The 11325-nt window shown below is 40.4% G+C and overlaps 1 long non-coding RNA gene across 1 annotated transcript; it reads right to left on the bottom strand.

Moving 5' to 3' along the window:
* Positions 1-1408: 1408 nt before the first annotated feature.
* On the bottom strand, positions 1409-9162 carry LOC134476731 (uncharacterized). Its single transcript, XR_010048537.1, has 3 exons — positions 8972-9162; positions 7527-7638; positions 1409-1533 (listed from the first exon to the last, which is right to left on the bottom strand). It is a non-coding gene; the product is annotated as an uncharacterized LOC134476731 (long non-coding RNA).
* Between the last annotated feature and the right edge of the window lie 2163 nt (positions 9163-11325).

Genomic DNA, 11325 nt, shown 5'->3' with positions numbered 1-11325 from the left:
ATGAGGAATCAAATTTGCTGATGCTCTCATTACAAAAGTAATGTTTTCCCTGAGATAAAGCATTTTGATGTTAGCAACAAGTTTCTTACATACCTACATACATTTATATAAAAACAAGGCCTTTGGGGCTGAGGATTTAGCTCAGCGGCATAAGCGCCTGCTTTGCAAGTAAGCAGTCATGAGTTCGACTCCTAGTACCAATAAAAAAAAAAAAAATAACAAGGCCTTCACCGCAGGGTACCATAACCGAGTTCAGATGAATGGAAGTTATGTACAAACCATAAAGAATAGAGAAAATGAAATTACTCCCCAAGACCATTGTTTTGGAGCTGGTGATGAGGGACACCGAACTTTTAGTTTTTAAATTATCATATAATATTTTTTTTTGGATCATGGTAACTAATAGACCTCTCAAGTTTAGTTCTAATGCCATAGGCTATCCTAAAACATTGTGTTTTTTTCTCAAGATCAGATTAGTGCAAAACCCTATGAAGCTACTTTCCAAATACACTGCTGTCCTTGCAGTGAAGTGGCCTCGGACAGAATCAGAAGAGGAAGTTTTCTTTAAGCTCATTTTTGTAATCCAAGCTTTAATGCCTTTATACTCTGAGAGTTTCAACCTTGCAGATTGGAAAAAAATAAAAAAAAGCAAACCTTAACTTTTTTTTATAAAGCTCAGGCTTATATGATATAGTATGTTTTGTCCCTGTTGAAGATTATTCTTGAAAATCAAAATGATCCCTGCAGGAAAAATACAAAAAAGTAGAAAACTTTGAACCAGTGTTTATACCTTCTGCTGGAAAATATTTTACATCATAATTTCTACAAAATTTTATTCAGACCTCTGTGGGAAAATATAATAGATGATAAGCAACAGCTTAAATAGAAAGGTAACTGTTTGCCATGTGAAGGTAGGCTCTTGGAAATTGGAAAAGGGACTGGAGGAAGGTTGGAAAGATTGAAAATGACCCAGATATGTTGTATTCATGTACTAATTCTCCAAAACGAGGATTGTTCTTCTGCATTATAAACACCTATACATGCATTAGTTTAAAAAAAGGAAGAAACATAAAGTGATATGAATTCAAGTCACTAAAATAGTCAGTATATAACTTTCACCTTCTAGAAACTCCACGAAATATATGAAAATCTTATTTTAATCAAGTCAGTCTCCAGAAACATAGTGATATTTAAGAACTTTGCCCTCTGATGCTGTATTCAAGCTGCCAAATGCAGAAGAATTCTGTGTGAGAACAAAATGTCCACGAGGTTAACCTGATACTCCAAAGTATCCCACCTTGACTCCGGGATGGAGAGTTCTGACAAGACTCACTCTGGCCCTTTTCCTTCATGACTAGACAGTGTTAAAGGAATCAAGTCACAGACACAGATAGATTTCCTACCTGCAGGTTTCTGCCAAGAGTCCAGGCTGCTTCCACTTTGTGAAAGACAGACATCTATCTCAGCAAAGTCCCAAGCTATCCATTTGCAGGCAATGTGCTTTTCAGTTGATTTTAGTTCTATGTGCTCCACCTTGCCAAAGAAACACAAATCCAGGAAAGTAATGACTACACGAAACAAGATGCCACAGAAGTTAATACAGATATTTAATGTTTTATGCAATGATACTGAACAGTTGATTAAACAACACACAGGGCCCTCTCAGGGGTGTGTACCAGGCCCTGAGCTCTGATGCCTGCAGAGGTCTCCCACTCTCTCTGTGCCTCACTTTCCTGAAAAAAGGAGGTAAATTTAGAGTCAGTCTTTGGGGTTACTAAGGGAAGAGAGGAGACACTACTGTGGAAGATTCAGTTAAAATATTCCCAGTACCTTAAAGATTTGGGGGTTATAACTATGGTAACTATGATTAGTATTTTTTTTTACCCAACAGCATTTATGAAGTCATGTGTGAGAAAGGAAGTGAGTCAGAGCCTACCTTGCTCATGTTCCCTAAATTCCTCACAGCTGAGCGATTTTTGCCCATGGGTCCATCTCCTCTCAGGATTTCCCATCTTTCCCATTTCCTGTCCAAGCCTGGGCTTCCTCCTCTACCAGGTTTACCCTCACAATCAAAAAGTACCTTTTTCCTTCCAAATTAATCATATCTCGCATTTCAGATAAATTATCTGTGTGTTGTCTGCAAAGCTGAAATAAGGCTTCATTCTTTCAGGAGGTAGTTATTTATAATTTTCTCAGTTCTCCATCTGTTGAGACCTTACATCTGCGCATGCCAGTGTCTCAAACTACCCTCCCTTTATTTATCTCTTTATTTTTCAAGATACATCTTTCCTCTCCAGTATTCCAGGATGCTCCTGGCAAATTCAGTCACTTCCTGTACTTTTACCTAGCCTTTTATTTTGCATTCAAAGTCATAGTATTTATAATTTCGTAGGTTAACATATGTGTCTCACGCAAAAAGTCACGCGGGGATTTTCTCAGGATTCTGGTGAATGGGAGGTCGAAGGCCCCTGCTCTGGCAGATTCCATGTGTGAATGGCTGCCCTCTGCCTCCAATATGGTGTCTTATTTCTTGATCCTCCAGAAAGGAGGAAGGAGGTATCCTTACGCTGTGGAAAGCAGAAGAGCAAGAAGGCCAAGTACTGTGTGAAGCCCCTCAAGTAAGGGGCTTAACTTAATCCCACAGATCAGAGAGGAGCCTCATGAACAAATTTCCTCCTAGAGGAACCACATCCTGATACTGTCACACCAGCCATTGAGTTTCAACACCAGCGTTTCAGAGAGCGTACATGTTCACCTCCGAGCAGCTCCTAAAACTGCTGCTCCTCCAGCAGTTGGCTGTGGGCTGAGGGTACTTGGTGTGGGAAAAGCTCAGAGATAAAAATTGTGTGCCACTAATAAGATGTTCCACGGATAGTTGTGCATGGACAACTATAACCTAAGAAAAGCAAGTCACCAACCCTCAAGATTTTATTGCCCAAAGTGAAGTTTCCTAAATGTACCTTTTGCTACTACAGTCACAGACAGGAAATTACAGTATGGATTTTTCCACTGATCATATGGATTTTAGATTGCTGGATAATTTACATATATAATTTTTAATTATGCTCAGTAGAGTTAAAACAAAGAGTAAATTTTAGTATATTTATTTTCAAGTAAATATATAACTATTCAAAGGAAAACCAAACACTTTTTTAAAAGGATATGCATAATCTTGCAGGTAAGGGATTCATCTTGTTATTATGAAGATATTAAGCATTATTTAGTACATCAGAAAATTTGGAATAGTAATGACATATCATTACAGTTATTTTATGGAAATGAAAAGCTTTTAAGTGTGAATAACTTTGAAAACAAAAAAATATATATGAAAGATAAATGGTGTTGATTGTGACATATTTTGTATTCAAACATCTTCTTTTGAAAATCAAATTCAAATCTAAACATTTCATTTTACTTTGTGACTACATGCAGGGAATGTCTAGGCTACATGCCTTGTGTATTTTATTTTTATTTGCTTAATGACCATCAGAGACATTTTGGCTCTTCTCTGTAAACACTAATAATTTTTGGCCAACCAGTCTAAGACACGTCATAGCAAATTTATGTAATTACTTGAATTCATTTCCACAATAATCTCTATTTTTAAATTGAAAAACACAAGTACTAATTTATATGCTTAAGTGCGACGATTTTATTCAAGCATAACATTGTACAATGATGAAATTAGGGCACCTAGCATATCTACCATCTTAAATGTATATTATTTGTGATAAAACATTAAAAATACTTCATTCTTGCTATTTTAAAATATGAAATTTTTGTTAGCGAGAGTCACCCTACAGAACAGGAATCCACTCTTCTATTCAACTGTCACTTTGTATCCATTCACCAACTTCCAATCATCCTCTTCCATAGTAGACTCTGATAACCACTCACAGAATCAATTTATTAGTATGCAAGGAATTTTTTGAAATTATCGGCACACTAAGGTGGACCTTTTTCACGTCAGCTCAGTTGTTGTTACAGAATCAGCACATGTTCCCAGCCACAGCGTTTTTATCAGGCTCTGTGATGCAATCTGATGCATTGCTGTGTCTCTTTGAGAATTGAGAATTTCTGCCTGGTAGATTACAGTGCTCACGATCAGGCTGTTTCATTGTGGGAGCTCTTTTCCACTCCCCATATCACACACTGGCCATGTTCCTTGCCTTTGTTCAGCAGACCAAATCCTCTTCTGGCACACACTGCACAAGAGCTGGGTACGGAGTGCTGTGCCAGCCAGCCCGGCCTGGGCTCTGTCTCCGATGTGCGCTGTGCTCATCTGCAGGCAGACCGTGTGTCAAAAGAGGCTGAGTGGAGGAATAAGCGGTATCTATGCACAGTTTCTGCATGTAGCAGAAGAAGCTCTCCAGTGTGCATCCTGCTGGAGATTTTTGAGGGTCATTTCCAAGTATACCCACTACAGCATGCAAGATTCAAATACAGATTTGCTCGTTACCAAGTAGCCCATTTTAAAAATGTATACCCAGTAATGTGAGGGAAAAAAAACTACGTTAAACAATATATGAAGTCCTATGAACATAAGGATGAAAATTCACGAATCATCCTTTTTTTTTGAACTGAGGATTGAACTCACAACCTCACACATGCCAGGCAGGTGCTTGTGCTGCTGAGCTAAATTCGAAGCCCTCAGGCACATTCTTAGACATATCTCTTAGAGTTGCCATGGGCATATTCATTCTCCAGCCCTTCCCCACCATGAATCTCAGACCATGTGAATGAACACTTGCCCCTGAGCAGACCACTTTGAATATTTACCCTTGTCCTTGGAAATTACATTGTAACCAATGGACTACCCTAACTTAAAATACTAAGTGTTTTGCATTGAATGGAATTTTTTGTTAAAACATTTTGTTGTTAATTTTTGTTCTAAATTTCCTTAATGGTCACCTTCCTTCAGAATCATTTATTTTTGTAATCAGTCAGTCAAGAAATTTGAGTATTTATTGAACCAGATACTCATGTAGGTGCTGGCCACCAAATAGCCTCCACCTGTTAAACTTCAGTGTTGACCTTGTTAACACACAGATTCTGATTCAGAAAATCAGGGTTGGGCTCAAATCCTGCATTTCCAAGAAGCTTCTTCACTGGTTCCAGAACCACCTAACTGGCTGCAAGAATTTAAAATACACAAAAGATGAAGCAAAGCGACCCGTATTAATTCAGTCTTCATAAGATAATGGTGCTACCTCTAAACTTGGTAAGGTTTTTAACTAAAGTTGGGATTTTCTATGCATAATGAACTAACTAGAGATAATTATTGAAAGGCAAGCTGCATGAAATTAACAAAACAAAGTTTTATTTTTAGACTTCACACAATCATTATCTAAATATGATAAACTAACACCCAGTGAAAGTCTTTTTACACTTGATTACATGACAGGAGAAGGCTTATTACTAACTTATATTCAGTCATATTTTAGTTCAATTTTATTTGCAAGCTACAAACTTTGAATGGTTTTTGAAACAATTAAGTCGTATTTTTTTCTTAAAAATCATATATAGTTATTGAGAAAGTTTTTCTATTGGCATACATGGAAAAATCATTGTGTTTTTGAAATTGCTCTTTGAAAGCACAAATTCACCTGCCAGAAGTTTCACGAGTAAAGTTTTTCCATTTGATAGTGAGATCTGGCACACAAGATGCCAGAGAAGATAGGGTGGAAAGATTGAGGGGGTCCCTAACTCATTCTTTAAATCTACAAGCCTGGAGAAGATTCTGATCAGCATTTAAACAACCCTAGAATGGGAGCCGATAAAAAGAAAAAGAGCGATTGCTGTTTGTTTCCAGCCTACCATGGACTCCTCTGTGACTCCCCTCTGCCATGCCATGCTGCCTTGAAGCCAGTTCACTATGGAGTGAAACCTCCACAAACTGAGAGCCGAGATAAACCTTTCCTCTTTTAATGCATGGGTGTCAGGTATTTTCTCCCAGCAATAAGAAATTAACTAACATGTATCTGACATGTAAAGTAAGAAAATATTTCTAGATTTTAGTATTTTAAAAGCTGCATAATGTTATAAATTGAAGCCTATACCTCAGAAGTTTCCACAAAATATTTTCACATTGTCTTTGCACTGAATATATTGTTTTCCAGTTTATTTTCTATGTTCAAATAATACCTAAAACTTTTCACACACCAAATTTGGAATTATACTTGAACATATTAAGAATATAGATGGCCACTGAGTCAAAAATGTGCTGTCTCTTCATTAATGCCTGTGTTAGTGCATCAAATTGTATCTCAGAGGCACACACCCAGTAAATATACTCTTCAAATTCCTCCCCGCCATGTCTCTGTCCCTCTTTGTCTCTCTCTGTCCCTCTCTCTGTTTCTGTCTCTCTCTGTCTCTGTCTGTGTGTCTCTCTCTCTCACTCTCTCTCTCTTGCTGTGTGTGTGTGTGATAGAATTAAAAATCTCCTCCAAGACCAGACTTTCCCAATACAATGTGAAGCACAGCCATGCTTGCCACCCCTCTGCAAATGTTTAGCAAATTTGCTTAATGTGTGAGAACGATTGTAAGATATGCTAAAAATGATCTGCCCACATGTTTGTGCATTCATCCTTATGGGAGAAAAGTAGCCATACATTCTTAGCCAGCCTCTTCAATTTCCCTGTGAGAATTCCCTTGTGCTGTGGACTTATTCAAAGCCAGCAGGATCACTTTACAGAGTTTGTCATTGTATTCCAGGAAAACCTGTGGATATGTTACAGAAATAAGCTACAAATGGGAACCTGGCCTGCTCTCTCTCTCTCTCTCTCTCTCTCTCTCTCTCTCTCTCTGTGTGTGTGTGTGTGTCTGTCTGTCTCTCTCTCTCTCTCTCTCTCTCTCTCTCTCTCTCTCACACACACACACACACACACACACACACACACACACAGCATTTCCCCTTCAGAGCTTCATGTGTTCTGCATCACATAGACCATTCATTGTATCTGAGACATTTTAGAAACACAATCACAAATATACCCCAGCTAATAGTAACAACTAATAATTCTGTCTCGCAGTAGTTATAGCTCATAATGAGCATTAGCATCCATTAATATTGTGCCAGGGACCTTCTGTAAGCTTTATATACACTGACTCATTAATTTCTCACCACAGCCCACATGGTGGATGCTGTCACTGTGCCCATTTAATAGATGAGGACCCAGAAGCAGGAAGGGGTCTTGAGCCTGCCAGACACATAAGTGGAGCCCAAGAGCCACTGGTTCTCTAGCATCAGAGTCCTGGATTTTGTCTTCTTCTCTGAATCCTTTTCATGACTGCCCTGGACAACCTTACTCTCCACACTGAATGTGAATGAATCAAGAAGAAATATAGGTGGGGATTATTCAAATTTAAATTAATTTTAAACTCTTTCAACTTGCTATTTAGAGTCAGTGATATCCCAACAAATTCCCAGCAAATGGCCCAGTAAGTACTAGAAGTCTGTTTTGAAAGTTCATAAGTCAAGCACACAAAATAGTCAGAAGAATACAGTAGGAGAACTAACAGCACACCTCTTCAGGAGTATCCATAAAGTAATGGGGATCAAGACTCAGAGATGATGGAGAAACGAAGCACATCCATGGAAGGGAAATGGACCCACATAACATGACCAGCTGCTCCATACTGGAGAGAAAAGAAAGTAACACAGTGAACAAATGATGCTGTAATATCCAAGTACCCTCCCCAATAAACAGACCAAACACACAAGGAAAGACAGACACAGAAAGGAGAGAAAAAGAGAAACAAAAACATTAAATAATGGTTCAAAACTCTAACATCTGATGTAAAGTATTAGTTTATAAATTTCCTCTCTTAAAATAAAAATGCATTAATTCCCAAACACAGCACAATCAAACTGTGTGAAAAGTCAGAAAATCTTAAAAGCAGCAGAGAAAATGTTTTCTTTGTATTCTAGGAGACTGAACTAAGTTAATTATTGACTTGTATTCAGAAACAGTGGGGCAAAGATGATCAGGTAGCATTACTCAAAGAGGTTAATGGGAAAATAATTTCAACAACTAACTCCATCTCCAGAAATTCTGTCCTTTAATAATGAGGAAACAGCAAGCATATTCAGAACAACACACCTGAGATAATTTGCTGCCAGCAGTAACATTTTAACTTTGAATGGCAAATATTTGAAATGAAAGCATTTGAAGGTCAATAAATGTTCGTTATCAGATTTATTGAAGAACATATACATATATGTGTGTGTGTACACATGTAAAATGTCATTGAATGTCTACAATGTATTTTTCATTGATTTCAGTAACAAAAGCACTCCAACTATAGAAAAATATATTTCATTCTTATACTTATTTCATCTGGTAAATTAGCAATAATGCGCTAATTTAGTTGTTTTCTGAGAAAGGGTCAAGAATCACTACCTGAAGGCTGGATAATGAATTTAAAAATGATATAAAAATAGTATTCAAAACTCAAAATGATAAACGAAATTTCAGTTCTATCCGAGTTTATGCAAGGCAAGAGAGAAACTTGGAATTGCAGAAACAGTAGTTCCTGACTGTGGTAATTTCTGAGAAATATCAAGATGTCAGACACAATGCCACATTTTCTGTATCTATGAAAGCAGTACAGCTCAGGCAGACATCCTCAAGGAAGCAACAATGCCTGAGTTCAAGGGGAGACCCTGCCAGGTTACATAGATGCTGCAGGAAGGAGGGGTCTGACCCCCCTGGCAGGTACAGATTCTGTTGAGGCTAGGGGGGATGGGAGCAATGTGGCTGAGCCGTTTTGACAGTTGCCCTCCCCCACCCCAGGAGCCCTTTGGAGGAGGAGCCCAGAGTTATGAGGGACCCTGGCCCCGCCCCCTGGTCTCCCAGGGAACCCTCAGAGATCAGTTGCCTTTGAGTAACACTACAGTGCAGAGAACCATGAAGTTTCTCTTTCTTTTAAAATATTTTCAAGATACATGGATGAGCCCCATTTCCACTACCTGGGTAACAGATCTTACTCTTGCCTTTGCGTATGGACTGGTGCACTTCAGCCTATTAATTTCTCATATCCGGATTATTCAGTCTACTCCATTAACTGGGAAAAAAAAACATCAAAGAGGTAAGAAACACTTGGTTAACCCTACAGCCAGTGATTCTGCCATTATTTTTCCTATTCTTTCTATTTTTCTAAATCAAATAGAGAAACTTATGATGGGGGAAACTCAGGAATGATTAGGACCCCATTCTTTTGGGACAGATCACAGAGGGGTGAGACTCTCAGACCCCATGTGTGTATACAGAAGGTGCTGAGTTAAAGTTAAACACTGTGACTTGTGGTTGAGGGTGGGTTCCCGGGAGGGCTGAGGACCTCTAGAAAGCACAGGCTCACACTTCTTGATAGATTCCTGCTCCATAGCAGGTGCCTCTGGGCCCGCCACTCTGATCTGAGGGGCAAACTGAGCCCCTGAGGGACTCTACCAAGCACTGGATTTGGCTCTGGCTTCAGGAGGCAGAATCATACCTGACAGGCACAAGGAAACAGCTTGTGCTTCCTGAGCAGAGGACCTGGGACTGAAGACACCCACTGGTAGACCTCACAGAGAAAGTCTATTGTAATTTTCAAAGGAGGAAAAAAGAAAACATTGTTAGCCACTTTAGAAATGAGCCTTTTGTGAAAAGTAGAAAACCACACTGTTCAGGAATTGGTCTGAAGGGTCTAGGGAACCAAACAGGGGAACGGGGCCAAAGCTGCTCTTGCTTCTTTTCTCACAGCAACACAGGCAGAAGAGATGGATCAAGAGCACAAAGCACAGCTGTGCTCTGAAAGGTAAGACTCTGTCTTGTGCTCACCTGTCCCTGAGCCATCGGAGCCACATCTCTGACGACGGGGTGGGGGTGGGGGACGATGGGGCCTGTGAGGGGCCTGAGAGGGAGGCTCATGGGAAGGAAATGTGAATGGAGAATATTTCTCAGGCTTGTAATGAAGTTGTGACTGGCCAGAGGGTTGGGGGATATAAGACAGGAGACAGTGTAAGTGGCGATGGAGCAGTACTGCCTGAATTTGGGGGGGGGACCTACTGTTCCAAGTGTGGACAGCTGCCTCCCTTCACTAGAGTGGACTTTTCCTTTCTTCTTCCCAAAGGGGGCTCTGGAGCCCTTGGGGTTGGTGGATGTGGAGCCCCTCCTGTGCCTTTTCTCAGGGGACATGTGGCCTTGGACATTGGACTGGTCTCTAGTTCTAATCTTCTGTGATGTCCTCTTAGGAACATCTTACTCAAGAATCTCTCGCCTGTGTCATGACCCAGTTTCTATTCGTGGCTGGGACAGCCTGAATGAAATCATGGCACCTCAGAAACCTGCTGTACTTCTACGATGGTGAGAGACTTTCTACTTCTGGGTTCTCCTTCCTATCAGAGCACTGGAGGGACTGGGTTCATAGGCAGAGGGAAGATGCCCGGCTACAGTGACTTGGGATTAAAACTCTTGGGGGATGGCTTTCTGAAGTTGGGGGAACAGAGGGATGGCTGTGGGACACAAATGAGTACTCCTGCCCGTCCTGCCCAGCCTCCTGGCTCAGTCTGCTTATGGTTAAATCCTATGCCTCCTGTTTCCTACAGCCAGCTACAGGAGTTGTGTGCCAAGGGAAGATTTCAGCAGTACTCAAATGGAGCCATCTTAGGTGAGGAGTTCACACCTGGGCTTGCCAGAGTCCACCAACCGTCCAGGCACTGTGTGGAAGATCCATCTCCTAGTACCATGTGTCTGCAGGCTTTCCTGGCTCCTGGGACCCTGAATCTTCTGGCTCTGGCTTCAAACCTAAATGTAGGAGCTCACAACAACTTGATGAGATTCCTAATGGGCACTGTCACAGACTTCCTGTCTTGGACAACTTGATAACTCTTACTTGGCATCTTCTCTCAGGGCCATTTCTGGCCCTGACCTATATCAATTTCTCCTTTTGTTCTTCTGTTGGTCATGTGCAAGTACTAACACCTTATTTTACTTCATTTGGGCACATGGAAAATTCCAGGAAGGATGTTATACACGCAGTCTACCAGAGTTTGTTGCTGGGGAGATCGTGTCACTCCAGGAGAGTGTCAGAGCCTGAGTCTTATCCAGTTTGACATCAACAACTTCCTATTGAAGATTGTCACTTACCAACTGAAAATAACTAGTGAGTCTACGATACTCCCTAAAATTGCTTGGAGTCATATTCAGATCACTGACAACATGCAGGGCACCATGAAACAATCCTTCTGGAACCAACAATGGCTTGTAGGCACTCAGCACCACTGTCATTGCTTGGGCTCAGGGAATCATTTAGATCAACGATATAGCCAGCTCTGTTGGAGTA

This window comes from Cavia porcellus, unplaced genomic scaffold (assembly GCF_034190915.1).
Source record: "Cavia porcellus strain 051 isolate PalLab524CR breed Dunkin Hartley unplaced genomic scaffold, mCavPor4.1 scaffold_7, whole genome shotgun sequence".
NCBI classification, from domain to species: Eukaryota; Metazoa; Chordata; class Mammalia; order Rodentia; family Caviidae; genus Cavia; species Cavia porcellus.
This window is presented reverse-complemented; position numbering and strand designations above follow the sequence as displayed.